This window comes from Barbatula barbatula (assembly GCF_947034865.1).
Source record: "Barbatula barbatula genome assembly, chromosome: 22".
In the NCBI taxonomy this organism is placed as follows: Eukaryota; Metazoa; Chordata; class Actinopteri; order Cypriniformes; family Nemacheilidae; genus Barbatula; species Barbatula barbatula.
The window spans coordinates 18,643,951-18,663,073 of record NC_136785.1 but is presented as its reverse complement, the minus strand read 5'-3'; the positions used below and the strand labels follow the sequence as shown (position 1 = coordinate 18,663,073).

Here is a 19,123-nt window from a genome sequence, read left to right as displayed (position 1 = left end):
AGTGGATGATGAGAATGTCACTTTTGACAAAGAACACTGATCATTACTAAAATGCTCTAATTGAGCTGTTAGAATGTCAGAAACAAGCTTTCTGAGCATAAAACTGCATTTTGTGACAAAGTGCATCAGTGGATGATGAGAATGTCAGTTTTGACAAAGAACACTGATCATTACTAAAATGCTCTAATTGAGCTGTTAGAATGTCAGAAACAAGCTTTCTGAGCTGAGAACTGCATTTTGTGACAAAGTGAATCAGTGGATGATGAGAATGTCACTTTTGACAAAGAACACTGATCATTACTAAAATGCTCCAATTGAGCTGTTAGAATGTCAGAAACAAGCTTTCTGAGCTGAAAACTGCATTTTTTTGACAAAGTGCATCAGTGGATGATGAGAATGTCAGTTTTGACAAGGAACACTGTTCATTAATAAAATGCTCTAATTGAGCTGTTAGAATGTCAGAAACAAGCTTTCTGAGCTGAGAACTGCATTTTGTGACAAAGTGAGTCAGTGGATGATGAGAATGTCACTTTTGACAAAGAACACTGATCATTACTAAAATGCTCTAATTGAGCTGTTAGAATGTCAGAAACAAGCTTTCTGAGCTGAAAACTGCATTTTTTGACAAAAAGCATCAGTGGATGATGAGAATGTCAGTTTTGACAAAGAACACTGTTCATTAATAAAATGCTCTAATTGAGCTGTTAGAATGTCAGAAACAAGCTTTCTGAGCTGAGAACTGCATTTTGTGACAAAGTGAATCAGTGGATGATGAGAATGTCACTTTTGACAAAGAACACTGATCATTACTAAAATGCTCTAATTGAGCTGTTAGAATGTCAGAAACAAGCTTTCTGAGCTGAAAACTGCATTTTGTGACAAAAAGCATCAGTGGATGATGAGAATGTCAGTTTTGACAAAGAACAGTGATCATTACTAAAATGCTCCAATTGAGCTGTTAGAATGTCAGAAACAAGCTTTCTGAGCTGAGAACTGCATTTTGTGACATAGTTCATCAGTGGATGATGAGAATGTCAGTTTTGACAAAGAACACTGTTCATTACTGAAATGCTCCAATTGAGCTGTTAGAATGTCAGAAACAAGCTTTCTGAGCTGAGAACTGCATTTTGTGACAAAATGCATCAGTGGATGATGAGAATGTCAGTTTTGACAAAGAACACTGTTCATTACTGAAATGCTCCAATTGAGCTGTAAGAATGTCAGAAACAAGCTTTCTGAGATGAGAACTGCATTTTGTGACAAAGTGCATCAGTGGATGATGAGAATGTCAGTTTTGACAAAGAACACTGTTCATTACTAAAATGCTCTAATTGAGGTGTTAGAATGTCAGAAACAAGCTTTCTGAGCTGAGAACTGCATTTTGTGACAAAGTGAATCAGTGGATGATGAGAATGTCACTTTTGACAAAGAACACTGTTCATTACTAAAATGCTCTAATTGAGCTGTTAGAATGTCAGAAACAAGCTTTCTGAGCTGAAAACTGCATTTTGTGACAAAGTGAATCAGTGGATGATGAGAATGTCAGTTTTGACAAAGAACACTGATCATTACTAAAATGCTCTAATTGAGCTGTTAGAATGTCAGAAACAAGCTTTCTGAGCTGAGAACTGCATTTTGTGACAAAGTGAATCAGTGGATGATGAGAATGTCACTTATGACAAAGAACACTGATCATTACTAAAATGCTCCAATTGAGCTGTTAGAATGTCAGAAACAAGCTTTCTGAGCTGAAAACTGCATTTTTTTGACAAAGTGCATCAGTGGATGATGAGAATGTCAGTTTTGACAAAGAACACTGATCATTACTAAAATGCTCCAATTGAGCTGTTAGAATGTCAGAAACAAGCTTTCTGAGCTGAGAACTGCATTTTGTGACATAGTTCATCAGTGGATGATGAGAATGTCAGTTTTGACAAAGAACACTGTTCATTACTGAAATGCTCCAATTGAGCTGTTAGAATGTCAGAAACAAGCTTTCTGAGCTGAGAACTGCATTTTGTGACATAGTTCATCAGTGGATGACGAGAATGTCAGTTTTGACAAAGAACACTGTTCATTACTGAAATGCTCTAATTGAGCTGTTAGAATGTCAGAAACAAGCTTTCTGAGCTGAGAACTGCATTTTGTGACAAAGTGAATCAGTGGATGATGAGAATGTCACTTATGACAAAGAACACTGATCATTACTAAAATGCTCCAATTGAGCTGTTAGAATGTCAGAAACAAGCTTTCTGAGCTGAAAACTGCATTTTTTTGACAAAGTGCATCAGTGGATGATGAGAATGTCAGTTTTGACAAAGAACACTGATCATTACTAAAATGCTCCAATTGAGCTGTTAGAATGTCAGAAACAAGCTTTCTGAGCTGAGAACTGCATTTTGTGACATAGTTCATCAGTGGATGATGAGAATGTCAGTTTTGACAAAGAACACTGTTCATTACTGAAATGCTCCAATTGAGCTGTTAGAATGTCAGAAACAAGCTTTCTGAGCTGAGAACTGCATTTTGTGACATAGTTCATCAGTGGATGACGAGAATGTCAGTTTTGACAAAGAACACTGTTCATTACTGAAATGCTCCAATTGAGCTGTAAGAATGTCAGAAACAAGCTTTCTGAGCTGAGAACTGCATTTTGTGACAAAGTGCATCAGTGGATGATGAGAATGTCAGTTTTGACAAAGAACACTGTTCATTACTAAAATGCTCTAATTGAGCTGTTAGAATGTCAGAAACAAGCTTTCTGAGCTGAGAACTGCATTTTGTGACAAAGTGAATCAGTGGATGATGAGAATGTCACTTTTGACAAAGAACACTGATCATTACTAAAATGCTCTAATTGAGCTGTTAGAATGTCAGAAACAAGCTTTCTGAGCTGAAAACTGCATTTTGTGACAAAAAGCATCAGTGGATGATGAGAATGTCAGTTTTGACAAAGAACACTGTTCATTACTAAAATGCTCTAATTGAGCTCTTAGAATGTCAGAAACAAGCTTTCTGAGCTGAGAACTGCATTTTGTGACAAAGTGAATCAGTGGATGATGAGAATGTCAGTATTGACAAAGAACACTGTTCATTACTAAAATGCTCCAATTGAGCTCTTAGAATGTCAGAAACAAGCTTTCTGAGCTGAAAACTGCATTTTTTTGACAAAGTGCATCAGTGGATGATGAGAATGTCAGTATTGACAAAGAACACTGTTCATTACTAAAATGCTCCAATTGAGCTGTTAGAATGTCAGAAACAAGATTTCTGAGCTGAAAACTGCATTTTTTTGACAAAGTGCATCAGTGGATGATGAGAATGTCAGTTTTGACAAAGAACACTGTTCATTAATAAAATGCTCTAATTGAGCTGTTAGAATGTCAGAAACAAGCTTTCTGAGCTGAGAACTGCATTTTTTGACAAAAAGCATCAGTGGGTGATGAGAATGTCAGTTTTGACAAAGAACACTGATCATCACTAAAATGCTCCAATTGAGCTGTTAGAATGTCAGAAACAAGCTTTCTGAGCTGAGAACTGCATTTTGTGACATAGTTCATCAGTGGATGATGAGAATGTCAGTTTTGACAAAGAACACTGTTCATTACTGAAATGCTCCAATTGAGCTGTTAGAATGTCAGAAACAAGCTTTCTGAGCTGAGAACTGCATTTTGTGACATAGTTCATCAGTGGATGATGAGAATGTCAGTTTTGACAAAGAACACTGTTCATTACTGAAATGCTCCAATTGAGCTGTAAGAATGTCAGAAACAAGCTTTCTGAGCTGAGAACTGCATTTTGTGACAAAGTGCATCAGTGGATGATGAGAATGTCAGTTTTGACAAAGAACACTGTTCATTACTAAAATGCTCTAATTGAGCTGTTAGAATGTCAGAAACAAGCTTTCTGAGCTGAGAACTGCATTTTGTGACAAAGTGAATCAGTGGATGATGAGAATGTCACTTTTGACAAAGAACACTGATCATTACTAAAATGCTCTAATTGAGCTGTTAGAATGTCAGAAACAAGCTTTCTGAGCTGAAAACTGCATTTTGTGACAAAAAGCATCAGTGGATGATGAGAATATCATTTTTGACAAAGAACACTGATCATTACTAAAATGGTCCAATTGAGCTGTTAGAATGTCAGAAACAAGCTTTCTGAGCTGAGAACTGCATTTTGTGACATAGTTCATCAGTGGATGATGAGAATGTCAGTTTTGACAAAGAACACTGTTCATTACTGAAATGCTCCAATTGAGCTGTTAGAATGTCAGAAACAAGCTTTCTGAGCTGAGAAATGCATTTTGTGACAAAGTGAATCAGTGGATGATGAGAATGTCACTTTTGACAAAGAACACTGATCATCATTAAAATGCTCCAATTGAGCTGTTAGAATGTCAGAAACAAGCTTTCTGATCTGAAAACTGCATTTTGTGACAAAAAGCATCAGTGGGTGATGAGAATGTCAGTTTTGACAAAGAACACTGATCATCACTAAAATGCTCCAATTGAGCTGTTAGAATGTCAGAAACAAGCTTTCTGAGCTGAGAACTGCATTTTGTGACATAGTTCATCAGTGGATGATGAGAATGTCAGTTTTGACAAAGAACACTGTTCATTACTGAAATGCTCCAATTGAGCTGTTAGAATGTCAGAAACAAGCTTTCTGAGCTGAGAACTGCATTTTGTGACATAGTTCATCAGTGGATGATGAGAATGTCAGTTTTGACAAAGAACACTGTTCATTACTGAAATGCTCCAATTGAGCTGTAAGAATGTCAGAAACAAGCTTTCTGAGCTGAGAACTGCATTTTGTGACAAAGTGCATCAGTGGATGATGAGAATGTCAGTTTTGACAAAGAACACTGTTCATTACTAAAATGCTCTAATTGAGCTGTTAGAATGTCAGAAACAAGCTTTCTGAGCTGAGAACTGCATTTTGTGACAAAGTGAATCAGTGGATGATGAGAATGTCACTTTTGACAAAGAACACTGATCATTACTAAAATGCTCTAATTGAGCTGTTAGAATGTCAGAAACAAGCTTTCTGAGCTGAAAACTGCATTTTGTGACAAAAAGCATCAGTGGATGATGAGAATATCATTTTTGACAAAGAACACTGATCATTACTAAAATGGTCCAATTGAGCTGTTAGAATGTCAGAAACAAGCTTTCTGAGCTGAGAACTGCATTTTGTGACATAGTTCATCAGTGGATGATGAGAATGTCAGTTTTGACAAAGAACACTGTTCATTACTGAAATGCTCCAATTGAGCTGTTAGAATGTCAGAAACAAGCTTTCTGAGCTGAGAAATGCATTTTGTGACAAAGTGAATCAGTGGATGATGAGAATGTCACTTTTGACAAAGAACACTGATCATCATTAAAATGCTCCAATTGAGCTGTTAGAATGTCAGAAACAAGCTTTCTGATCTGAAAACTGCATTTTGTGACAAAAAGCATCAGTGGATGATGAGAATGTCAGTTTTGACAAAGAACACTGTTCATTACTAAAATGCTCTAATTGAGCTGTTAGAATGTCAGAAACAAGCTTTCTGAGCTGAGAACTGCATTTTGTGACAAAGTGAATCAGTGGATGATGAGAATGTCAGTATTGACAAAGAACACTGTTCATTACTAAAATGCTCCAATTGAGCTCTTAGAATGTCAGAAACAAGCTTTCTGAGCTGAAAACTGCATTTTTTTGACAAAGTGCATCAGTGGATGATGAGAATGTCAGTTTTGACAAAGAACACTGTTCATTACTAAAATGCTCTAATTGAGCTGTTAGAATGTCAGAAACAAGCTTTCTGAGCTGAGAACTGCATTTTGTGACAAAGTGCATCAGTGGATGATGAGAATGTCAGTTTTGACAAAGAACACTGTTCATTACTAAAATGCTCTAATTGAGCTGTTAGAATGTCAGAAACAAGCTTTCTGAGCTGAGAACTGCATTTTGTGACAAAGTGAATCAGTGGATGATGAGAATGTCAGTATTGACAAAGAACACTGTTCATTACTAAAATGCTCCAATTGAGCTCTTAGAATGTCAGAAACAAGCTTTCTGAGCTGAAAACTGCATTTTTTTGACAAAGTGCATCAGTGGATGATGAGAATGTCAGTTTTGACAAAGAACACTGTTCATTACTAAAATGCTCTAATTGAGCTGTTAGAATGTCAGAAACAAGCTTTCTGAGCTGAGAACTGCATTTTGTGACAAAGTGAATCAGTGGATGATGAGAATGTCACTTTTGACAAAGAACACTGATCATTACTAAAATGCTCCAATTGAGCTGTTAGAATGTCAGAAACAAGCTTTCTGAGCATAAACTGCATTTTGTGACAAAGTGCATCAGTGGATGATGAGAATGTCAGTTTTGACAAAGAACACTGATCATTACTAAAATGCTCTAATTGAGCTGTTAGAATGTCAGAAACAAGCTTTCTGAGCTGAGAACTGCATTTTGTGACAAAGTGAATCAGTGGATGATGAGAATGTCACTTTTGACAAAGAACACTGATCATTACTAAAATGCTCCAATTGAGCTGTTAGAATGTCAGAAACAAGCTTTCTGAGCTGAAAACTGCATTTTTTTGACAAAGTGCATCAGTGGATGATGAGAATGTCAGTTCTGACAAAGAACACTGTTCATTAATAAAATGCTCTAATTGAGCTGTTAGAATGTCAGAAACAAGCTTTCTGAGCTGAGAACTGCATTTTGTGACAAAGTGAATCAGTGGATGATGAGAATGTCACTTTTGACAAAGAACACTGATCATTACTAAAATGCTCTAATTGAGCTGTTAGAATGTCAGAAACAAGCTTTCTGAGCTGAAAACTGCATTTTGTGACAAAAAGCATCAGTGGATGATGAGAATGTCAGTTTTGACAAAGAACAGTGATCATTACTAAAATGCTCCAATTGAGCTGTTAGAATGTCAGAAACAAGCTTTCTGAGCTGAGAACTGCATTTTGTGACATAGTTCATCAGTGGATGATGAGAATGTCAGTTTTGACAAAGAACACTGTTCATTACTGAAATGCTCCAATTGAGCTGTTAGAATGTCAGAAACAAGCTTTCTGAGCTGAGAACTGCATTTTGTGACAAAGTGCATCAGTGGATGATGAGAATGTCAGTTTTGACAAAGAACACTGTTCATTACTGAAATGCTCCAATTGAGCTGTAAGAATGTCAGAAACAAGCTTTCTGAGATGAGAACTGCATTTTGTGACAAAGTGCATCAGTGGATGATGAGAATGTCAGTTTTGACAAAGAACACTGTTCATTACTAAAATGCTCTAATTGAGCTGTTAGAATGTCAGAAACAAGCTTTCTGAGCTGAGAACTGCATTTTGTGACAAAGTGAATCAGTGGATGATGAGAATGTCACTTTTGACAAAGAACACTGTTCATTACTAAAATGCTCTAATTGAGCTGTTAGAATGTCAGAAACAAGCTTTCTGAGCTGAAAACTGCATTTTGTGACAAAGTGAATCAGTGGATGATGAGAATGTCAGTTTTGACAAAGAACACTGATCATTACTAAAATGCTCTAATTGAGCTGTTAGAATGTCAGAAACAAGCTTTCTGAGCTGAGAACTGCATTTTGTGACAAAGTGAATCAGTGGATGATGAGAATGTCACTTATGACAAAGAACACTGATCATTACTAAAATGCTCCAATTGAGCTGTTAGAATGTCAGAAACAAGCTTTCTGAGCTGAAAATGCATTTTTTTGACAAAGTGCATCAGTGGATGATGAGAATGTCAGTTTTGACAAAGAACACTGATCATTACTAAAATGCTCCAATTGAGCTGTTAGAATGTCAGAAACAATCTTTCTGAGCTGAGAAATGCATTTTGTGACAAAGTGAATCAGTGGATGATGAGAATGTCAGTTTTGACAAAGAACACTGATAATCACTAAAATGCTCCAATTGAGCTGTTAGAATGTCAGAAACAAGCTTTCTGAGCTGAGAACTGCATTTTGTGACAAAGTGAATCAGTGGATGATGAGAATGTCAGTATTGACAAAGAACACTGATCATTACTAAAATGCTCCAATTGAGCTGTTAGAATGTCAGAAACAAGCTTTCTGAGCTGAAAACTGCATTTTTTTGACAAAGTGCATCAGTGGATGATGAGAATGTCAGTTTTGACAAAGAACACTGTTCATTACTAAAATGCTCCAATTGAGCTCTTAGAATGTCAGAAACAAGCTTTCTGAGCTGAAAACTGCATTTTTTTGACAAAGTGCATCAGTGGATGATGAGAATGTCAGTTTTGACAAAGAACACTGTTCATTACTAAAATGCTCTAATTGAGCTGTTAGAATGTCAGAAACAAGCTTTCTGAGCTGAGAACTGCATTTTGTGACAAAGTGAATCAGTGGATGATGAGAATGTCACTTTTGACAAAGAACACTGATCATTACTAAAATGCTCTAATTGAGCTGTTAGAATGTCAGAAACAAGCTTTCTGAGCATAAAACTGCATTTTGTGACAAAGTGCATCAGTGGATGATGAGAATGTCAGTTTTGACAAAGAACACTGATCATTACTAAAATGCTCTAATTGAGCTGTTAGAATGTCAGAAACAAGCTTTCTGAGCTGAGAACTGCATTTTGTGACAAAGTGAATCAGTGGATGATGAGAATGTCACTTTTGACAAAGAACACTGATCATTACTAAAATGCTCCAATTGAGCTGTTAGAATGTCAGAAACAAGCTTTCTGAGCTGAAAACTGCATTTTTTTGACAAAGTGCATCAGTGGATGATGAGAATGTCAGTTTTGACAAGGAACACTGTTCATTAATAAAATGCTCTAATTGAGCTGTTAGAATGTCAGAAACAAGCTTTCTGAGCTGAGAACTGCATTTTGTGACAAAGTGAGTCAGTGGATGATGAGAATGTCACTTTTGACAAAGAACACTGATCATTACTAAAATGCTCTAATTGAGCTGTTAGAATGTCAGAAACAAGCTTTCTGAGCTGAAAACTGCATTTTTTGACAAAAAGCATCAGTGGATGATGAGAATGTCAGTTTTGACAAAGAACACTGTTCATTAATAAAATGCTCTAATTGAGCTGTTAGAATGTCAGAAACAAGCTTTCTGAGCTGAGAACTGCATTTTGTGACAAAGTGAATCAGTGGATGATGAGAATGTCACTTTTGACAAAGAACACTGATCATTACTAAAATGCTCTAATTGAGCTGTTAGAATGTCAGAAACAAGCTTTCTGAGCTGAAAACTGCATTTTGTGACAAAAAGCATCAGTGGATGATGAGAATGTCAGTTTTGACAAAGAACAGTGATCATTACTAAAATGCTCCAATTGAGCTGTTAGAATGTCAGAAACAAGCTTTCTGAGCTGAGAACTGCATTTTGTGACATAGTTCATCAGTGGATGATGAGAATGTCAGTTTTGACAAAGAACACTGTTCATTACTGAAATGCTCCAATTGAGCTGTTAGAATGTCAGAAACAAGCTTTCTGAGCTGAGAACTGCATTTTGTGACAAAGTGCATCAGTGGATGATGAGAATGTCAGTTTTGACAAAGAACACTGTTCATTACTGAAATGCTCCAATTGAGCTGTAAGAATGTCAGAAACAAGCTTTCTGAGATGAGAACTGCATTTTGTGACAAAGTGCATCAGTGGATGATGAGAATGTCAGTTTTGACAAAGAACACTGTTCATTACTAAAATGCTCTAATTGAGGTGTTAGAATGTCAGAAACAAGCTTTCTGAGCTGAGAACTGCATTTTGTGACAAAGTGAATCAGTGGATGATGAGAATGTCACTTTTGACAAAGAACACTGTTCATTACTAAAATGCTCTAATTGAGCTGTTAGAATGTCAGAAACAAGCTTTCTGAGCTGAAAACTGCATTTTGTGACAAAGTGAATCAGTGGATGATGAGAATGTCAGTTTTGACAAAGAACACTGATCATTACTAAAATGCTCTAATTGAGCTGTTAGAATGTCAGAAACAAGCTTTCTGAGCTGAGAACTGCATTTTGTGACAAAGTGAATCAGTGGATGATGAGAATGTCACTTATGACAAAGAACACTGATCATTACTAAAATGCTCCAATTGAGCTGTTAGAATGTCAGAAACAAGCTTTCTGAGCTGAAAACTGCATTTTTTTGACAAAGTGCATCAGTGGATGATGAGAATGTCAGTTTTGACAAAGAACACTGATCATTACTAAAATGCTCCAATTGAGCTGTTAGAATGTCAGAAACAAGCTTTCTGAGCTGAGAACTGCATTTTGTGACATAGTTCATCAGTGGATGATGAGAATGTCAGTTTTGACAAAGAACACTGTTCATTACTGAAATGCTCCAATTGAGCTGTTAGAATGTCAGAAACAAGCTTTCTGAGCTGAGAACTGCATTTTGTGACATAGTTCATCAGTGGATGACGAGAATGTCAGTTTTGACAAAGAACACTGTTCATTACTGAAATGCTCTAATTGAGCTGTTAGAATGTCAGAAACAAGCTTTCTGAGCTGAGAACTGCATTTTGTGACAAAGTGAATCAGTGGATGATGAGAATGTCACTTATGACAAAGAACACTGATCATTACTAAAATGCTCCAATTGAGCTGTTAGAATGTCAGAAACAAGCTTTCTGAGCTGAAAACTGCATTTTTTTGACAAAGTGCATCAGTGGATGATGAGAATGTCAGTTTTGACAAAGAACACTGATCATTACTAAAATGCTCCAATTGAGCTGTTAGAATGTCAGAAACAAGCTTTCTGAGCTGAGAACTGCATTTTGTGACATAGTTCATCAGTGGATGATGAGAATGTCAGTTTTGACAAAGAACACTGTTCATTACTGAAATGCTCCAATTGAGCTGTTAGAATGTCAGAAACAAGCTTTCTGAGCTGAGAACTGCATTTTGTGACATAGTTCATCAGTGGATGACGAGAATGTCAGTTTTGACAAAGAACACTGTTCATTACTGAAATGCTCCAATTGAGCTGTAAGAATGTCAGAAACAAGCTTTCTGAGCTGAGAACTGCATTTTGTGACAAAGTGCATCAGTGGATGATGAGAATGTCAGTTTTGACAAAGAACACTGTTCATTACTAAAATGCTCTAATTGAGCTGTTAGAATGTCAGAAACAAGCTTTCTGAGCTGAGAACTGCATTTTGTGACAAAGTGAATCAGTGGATGATGAGAATGTCACTTTTGACAAAGAACACTGATCATTACTAAAATGCTCTAATTGAGCTGTTAGAATGTCAGAAACAAGCTTTCTGAGCTGAAAACTGCATTTTGTGACAAAAAGCATCAGTGGATGATGAGAATGTCAGTTTTGACAAAGAACACTGTTCATTACTAAAATGCTCTAATTGAGCTCTTAGAATTACAGAAACAAGCTTTCTGAGCTGAGAACTGCATTTTGTGACAAAGTGAATCAGTGGATGATGAGAATGTCAGTATTGACAAAGAACACTGTTCATTACTAAAATGCTCCAATTGAGCTCTTAGAATGTCAGAAACAAGCTTTCTGAGCTGAAAACTGCATTTTTTTGACAAAGTGCATCAGTGGATGATGAGAATGTCAGTATTGACAAAGAACACTGTTCATTACTAAAATGCTCCAATTGAGCTGTTAGAATGTCAGAAACAAGCTTTCTGAGCTGAAAACTGCATTTTTTTGACAAAGTGCATCAGTGGATGATGAGAATGTCAGTTTTGACAAAGAACACTGTTCATTAATAAAATGCTCTAATTGAGCTGTTAGAATGTCAGAAACAAGCTTTCTGAGCTGAGAACTGCATTTTTTGACAAAAAGCATCAGTGGGTGATGAGAATGTCAGTTTTGACAAAGAACACTGATCATCACTAAAATGCTCCAATTGAGCTGTTAGAATGTCAGAAACAAGCTTTCTGAGCTGAGAACTGCATTTTTTTGACAAAGTGCATCAGTGGATGATGAGAATGTCAGTTTTGACAAAGAACACTGATCATTACTAAAATGCTCCAATTGAGCTGTTAGAATGTCAGAAACAAGCTTTCTGAGCTGAGAACTGCATTTTGTGACATAGTTCATCAGTGGATGATGAGAATGTCAGTTTTGACAAAGAACACTGTTCATTACTGAAATGCTCCAATTGAGCTGTTAGAATGTCAGAAACAAGCTTTCTGAGCTGAGAACTGCATTTTGTGACATAGTTCATCAGTGGATGACGAGAATGTCAGTTTTGACAAAGAACACTGTTCATTACTGAAATGCTCTAATTGAGCTGTTAGAATGTCAGAAACAAGCTTTCTGAGCTGAGAACTGCATTTTGTGACAAAGTGAATCAGTGGATGATGAGAATGTCACTTATGACAAAGAACACTGATCATTACTAAAATGCTCCAATTGAGCTGTTAGAATGTCAGAAACAAGCTTTCTGAGCTGAAAACTGCATTTTTTTGACAAAGTGCATCAGTGGATGATGAGAATGTCAGTTTTGACAAAGAACACTGATCATTACTAAAATGCTCCAATTGAGCTGTTAGAATGTCAGAAACAAGCTTTCTGAGCTGAGAACTGCATTTTGTGACATAGTTCATCAGTGGATGATGAGAATGTCAGTTTTGACAAAGAACACTGTTCATTACTGAAATGCTCCAATTGAGCTGTTAGAATGTCAGAAACAAGCTTTCTGAGCTGAGAACTGCATTTTGTGACATAGTTCATCAGTGGATGACGAGAATGTCAGTTTTGACAAAGAACACTGTTCATTACTGAAATGCTCCAATTGAGCTGTAAGAATGTCAGAAACAAGCTTTCTGAGCTGAGAACTGCATTTTGTGACAAAGTGCATCAGTGGATGATGAGAATGTCAGTTTTGACAAAGAACACTGTTCATTACTAAAATGCTCTAATTGAGCTGTTAGAATGTCAGAAACAAGCTTTCTGAGCTGAGAACTGCATTTTGTGACAAAGTGAATCAGTGGATGATGAGAATGTCACTTTTGACAAAGAACACTGATCATTACTAAAATGCTCTAATTGAGCTGTTAGAATGTCAGAAACAAGCTTTCTGAGCTGAAAACTGCATTTTGTGACAAAAAGCATCAGTGGATGATGAGAATGTCAGTTTTGACAAAGAACACTGTTCATTACTAAAATGCTCTAATTGAGCTCTTAGAATGTCAGAAACAAGCTTTCTGAGCTGAGAACTGCATTTTGTGACAAAGTGAATCAGTGGATGATGAGAATGTCAGTATTGACAAAGAACACTGTTCATTACTAAAATGCTCCAATTGAGCTCTTAGAATGTCAGAAACAAGCTTTCTGAGCTGAAAACTGCATTTTTTTGACAAAGTGCATCAGTGGATGATGAGAATGTCAGTATTGACAAAGAACACTGTTCATTACTAAAATGCTCCAATTGAGCTGTTAGAATGTCAGAAACAAGCTTTCTGAGCTGAAAACTGCATTTTTTTGACAAAGTGCATCAGTGGATGATGAGAATGTCAGTTTTGACAAAGAACACTGTTCATTAATAAAATGCTCTAATTGAGCTGTTAGAATGTCAGAAACAAGCTTTCTGAGCTGAGAACTGCATTTTTTGACAAAAAGCATCAGTGGGTGATGAGAATGTCAGTTTTGACAAAGAACACTGATCATCACTAAAATGCTCCAATTGAGCTGTTAGAATGTCAGAAACAAGCTTTCTGAGCTGAGAACTGCATTTTGTGACATAGTTCATCAGTGGATGATGAGAATGTCAGTTTTGACAAAGAACACTGTTCATTACTGAAATGCTCCAATTGAGCTGTTAGAATGTCAGAAACAAGCTTTCTGAGCTGAGAACTGCATTTTGTGACATAGTTCATCAGTGGATGATGAGAATGTCAGTTTTGACAAAGAACACTGTTCATTACTGAAATGCTCCAATTGAGCTGTAAGAATGTCAGAAACAAGCTTTCTGAGCTGAGAACTGCATTTTGTGACAAAGTGCATCAGTGGATGATGAGAATGTCAGTTTTGACAAAGAACACTGTTCATTACTAAAATGCTCTAATTGAGCTGTTAGAATGTCAGAAACAAGCTTTCTGAGCTGAGAACTGCATTTTGTGACAAAGTGAATCAGTGGATGATGAGAATGTCACTTTTGAGAAAGAACACTGATCATTACTAAAATGCTCTAATTGAGCTGTTAGAATGTCAGAAACAAGCTTTCTGAGCTGAAAACTGCATTTTGTGACAAAAAGCATCAGTGGATGATGAGAATATCATTTTTGACAAAGAACACTGATCATTACTAAAATGGTCCAATTGAGCTGTTAGAATGTCAGAAACAAGCTTTCTGAGCTGAGAACTGCATTTTGTGACATAGTTCATCAGTGGATGATGAGAATGTCAGTTTTGACAAAGAACACTGTTCATTACTGAAATGCTCCAATTGAGCTGTTAGAATGTCAGAAACAAGCTTTCTGAGCTGAGAAATGCATTTTGTGACAAAGTGAATCAGTGGATGATGAGAATGTCACTTTTGACAAAGAACACTGATCATCATTAAAATGCTCCAATTGAGCTGTTAGAATGTCAGAAACAAGCTTTCTGATCTGAAAACTGCATTTTGTGACAAAAAGCATCAGTGGATGATGAGAATGTCAGTTTTGACAAAGAACACTGTTCATTACTAAAATGCTCTAATTGAGCTGTTAGAATGTCAGAAACAAGCTTTCTGAGCTGAGAACTGCATTTTGTGACAAAGTGAATCAGTGGATGATGAGAATGTCAGTATTGACAAAGAACACTGTTCATTACTAAAATGCTCCAATTGAGCTCTTAGAATGTCAGAAACAAGCTTTCTGAGCTGAAAACTGCATTTTTTTGACAAAGTGCATCAGTGGATGATGAGAATGTCAGTTTTGACAAAGAACACTGTTCATTACTAAAATGCTCTAATTGAGCTGTTAGAATGTCAGAAACAAGCTTTCTGAGCTGAGAACTGCATTTTGTGACAAAGTGCATCAGTGGATGATGAGAATGTCAGTTTTGACAAAGAACACTGTTCATTACTAAAATGCTCTAATTGAGCTGTTAGAATGTCAGAAACAAGCTTTCTGAGCTGAGAACTGCATTTTGTGACAAAGTGAATCAGTGGATGATGAGAATGTCAGTATTGACAAAGAACACTGTTCATTACTAAAATGCTCCAATTGAGCTCTTAGAATGTCAGAAACAAGCTTTCTGAGCTGAAAACTGCATTTTTTTGACAAAGTGCATCAGTGGATGATGAGAATGTCAGTTTTGACAAAGAACACTGTTCATTACTAAAATGCTCTAATTGAGCTGTTAGAATGTCAGAAACAAGCTTTCTGAGCTGAGAACTGCATTTTGTGACAAAGTGAATCAGTGGATGATGAGAATGTCAGTATTGACAAAGAACACTGTTCATTACTAAAATGCTCTAATTGAGCTGTTAGAATGTCAGAAACAAGCTTTCTGAGCTGAGAACTGCATTTTGTGACAAAGTGAATCAGTGGATGATGAGAATGTCACTTTTGACAAAGAACACTGATCATTACTAAAATGCTCTAATTGAGCTGTTAGAATGTCAGAAACAAGCTTTCTGAGCATAAAACTGCATTTTGTGACAAAGTGCATCAGTGGATGATGAGAATGTCAGTTTTGACAAAGAACACTGATCATTACTAAAATGCTCTAATTGAGCTGTTAGAATGTCAGAAACAAGCTTTCTGAGCTGAGAACTGCATTTTGTGACACAGTGAATCAGTGGATGATGAGAATGTCACTTTTGACAAAGAACACTGATCATTACTAAAATGCTCCAATTGAGCTGTTAGAATGTCAGAAACAAGCTTTCTGAGCTGAAAACTGCATTTTTTTGACAAAGTGCATCAGTGGATGATGAGAATGTCAGTTTTGACAAAGAACACTGTTCATTAATAAAATGCTCTAATTGAGCTGTTAGAATGTCAGAAACAAGCTTTCTGAGCTGAGAACTGCATTTTGTGACAAAGTGAATCAGTGGATGATGAGAATGTCACTTTTGACAAAGAACACTGATCATTACTAAAATGCTCTAATTAAGCTGTTAGAATGTCAGAAACAAGCTTTCTGAGCTGAAAACTGCATTTTGTGACAAAGTGAATCAGTGGATGATGAGAATGTCACTTTTGACAAAGAACACTGATCATCATTAAAATGCTCCAATTGAGCTGTTAGAATGTCAGAAACAAGCTTTCTGATCTGAAAACTGCATTTTGTGACAAAAAGCATCAGTGGATGATGAGAATGTCAGTTTTGACAAAGAACACTGTTCATTACTAAAATGCTCTAATTGAGCTGTTAGAATGTCAGAAACAAGCTTTCTGAGCTGAGAACTGCATTTTGTGACAAAGTGAATCAGTGGATGATGAGAATGTCAGTATTGACAAAGAACACTGTTCATTACTAAAATGCTCCAATTGAGCTCTTAGAATGTCAGAAACAAGCTTTCTGAGCTGAAAACTGCATTTTTTTGACAAAGTGCATCAGTGGATGATGAGAATGTCAGTTTTGACAAAGAACACTGTTCATTACTAAAATGCTCTAATTGAGCTGTTAGAATGTCAGAAACAAGCTTTCTGAGCTGAGAACTGCATTTTGTGACAAAGTGCATCAGTGGATGATGAGAATGTCAGTTTTGACAAAGAACACTGTTCATTACTAAAATGCTCTAATTGAGCTGTTAGAATGTCAGAAACAAGCTTTCTGAGCTGAGAACTGCATTTTGTGACAAAGTGAATCAGTGGATGATGAGAATGTCAGTATTGACAAAGAACACTGTTCATTACTAAAATGCTCCAATTGAGCTCTTAGAATGTCAGAAACAAGCTTTCTGAGCTGAAAACTGCATTTTTTTGACAAAGTGCATCAGTGGATGATGAGAATGTCAGTTTTGACAAAGAACACTGTTCATTACTAAAATGCTCTAATTGAGCTGTTAGAATGTCAGAAACAAGCTTTCTGAGCTGAGAACTGCATTTTGTGACAAAGTGAATCAGTGGATGATGAGAATGTCAGTATTGACAAAGAACACTGTTCATTACTAAAATGCTCTAATTGAGCTGTTAGAATGTCAGAAACAAGCTTTCTGAGCTGAGAACTGCATTTTGTGACAAAGTGAATCAGTGGATGATGAGAATGTCACTTTTGACAAAGAACACTGATCATTACTAAAATGCTCTAATTGAGCTGTTAGAATGTCAGAAACAAGCTTTCTGAGCATAAAACTGCATTTTGTGACAAAGTGCATCAGTGGATGATGAGAATGTCAGTTTTGACAAAGAACACTGATCATTACTAAAATGCTCTAATTGAGCTGTTAGAATGTCAGAAACAAGCTTTCTGAGCTGAGAACTGCATTTTGTGACACAGTGAATCAGTGGATGATGAGAATGTCACTTTTGACAAAGAACACTGATCATTACTAAAATGCTCCAATTGAGCTGTTAGAATGTCAGAAACAAGCTTTCTGAGCTGAAAACTGCATTTTTTTGACAAAGTGCATCAGTGGATGATGAGAATGTCAGTTTTGACAAAGAACACTGTTCATTAATAAAATGCTCTAATTGAGCTGTTAGAATGTCAGAAACAAGCTTTCTGAGCTGAGAACTGCATTTTGTGACAAAGTGAATCAGTGGATGATGAGAATGTCACTTTTGACAAAGAACACTGATCATTACTAAAATGCTCTAATTAAGCTGTTAGAATGTCAGAAACAAGCTTTCTGAGCTGAAAACTGCATTTTGTGACAAAAAGCATCAGTGGATGATGAGAATGTCAGTTTTGACAAAGAACAGTGATCATTACTAAAATGCTCCAATTGAGCTGTTAGAATGTCAGAAACAAGCTTTCTGAGCTGAGAACTGCATTTTGTGACATAGTTCATCAGTGGATGATGAGAATGTCAGTTTTGACAAAGAACACTGTTCATTACTGAAATGCTCCAATTGAGCTGTTAGAATGTCAGAAACAAGCTTTCTGAGCTGAGAACTGCATTTTGTGACAAAGTGCATCAGTGGATGATGAGAATGTCAGTTTTGACAATGAACACTGTTCATTACTGAAATGCTCCAATTGAGCTGTAAGAATGTCAGAAACAAGCTTTCTGAGATGAGAACTGCATTTTGTGACAAAGTGCATCAGTGGATGATGAGAATGTCAGTTTTGACAAAGAACACTGTTCATTACTAAAATGCTCTAATTGAGCTGTTAGAATGTCAGAAACAAGCTTTCTGAGCTGAGAACTGCATTTTGTGACAAAGTGAATCAGTGGATGATGAGAATGTCACTTTTGACAAAGAACACTGTTCATTACTAAAATGCTCTAATTGAGCTGTTAGAATGTCAGAAACAAGCTTTCTGAGCTGAAAACTGCATTTTGTGACAAAGTGAATCAGTGGATGATGAGAATGTCAGTTTTGACAAAGAACACTGATCATTACTAAAATGCTCTAATTGAGCTGTTAGAATGTCAGAAACAAGCTTTCTGAGCTGAGAACTGCATTTTGTGACAAAGTGAATCAGTGGATGATGAGAATGTCACTTATGACAAAGAACACTGATCATTACTAAAATGCTCCAATTGAGCTGTTAGAATGTCAGAAACAAGCTTTCTGAGCTGAAAATGCATTTTTTTGACAAAGTGCATCAGTGGATGATGAGAATGTCAGTTTTGACAAAGAACACTGATCATTACTAAAATGCTCCAATTGAGCTGTTAGAATGTCAGAAACAAGCTTTCTGAGCTGAGAACTGCATTTTGTGACATAGTTCATCAGTGGATGATGAGAATGTCAGTTTTGACAAAGAACACTGTTCATTACTGAAATGCTCCAATTGAGCTGTTAGAATGTCAGAAACAAGCTTTCTGAGCTGAGAACTGCATTTTGTGACATAGTTCATCAGTGGATGACGAGAATGTCAGTTTTGACAAAGAACACTGTTCATTACTGAAATGCTCCAATTGAGCTGTAAGAATGTCAGAAACAAGCTTTCTGAGCTGAGAACTGCATTTTGTGACAAAGTGCATCAGTGGATGATGAGAATGTCAGTTTTGACAAAGAACACTGTTCATTACTA

At 36.5% G+C, this 19,123-nt stretch overlaps 1 protein-coding gene across 1 annotated transcript in view; it reads right to left on the bottom strand.

Annotated features, from left to right (window-relative positions):
- Positions 1-19,123, bottom strand: part of LOC306911615 (general transcription factor II-I repeat domain-containing protein 2-like) — a gene marked incomplete at both ends in the record, with an annotated part of 42,638 nt that overhangs the window by 2,615 nt on the left and 20,900 nt on the right. The gene's annotated exons all lie outside the window — the stretch shown is intronic.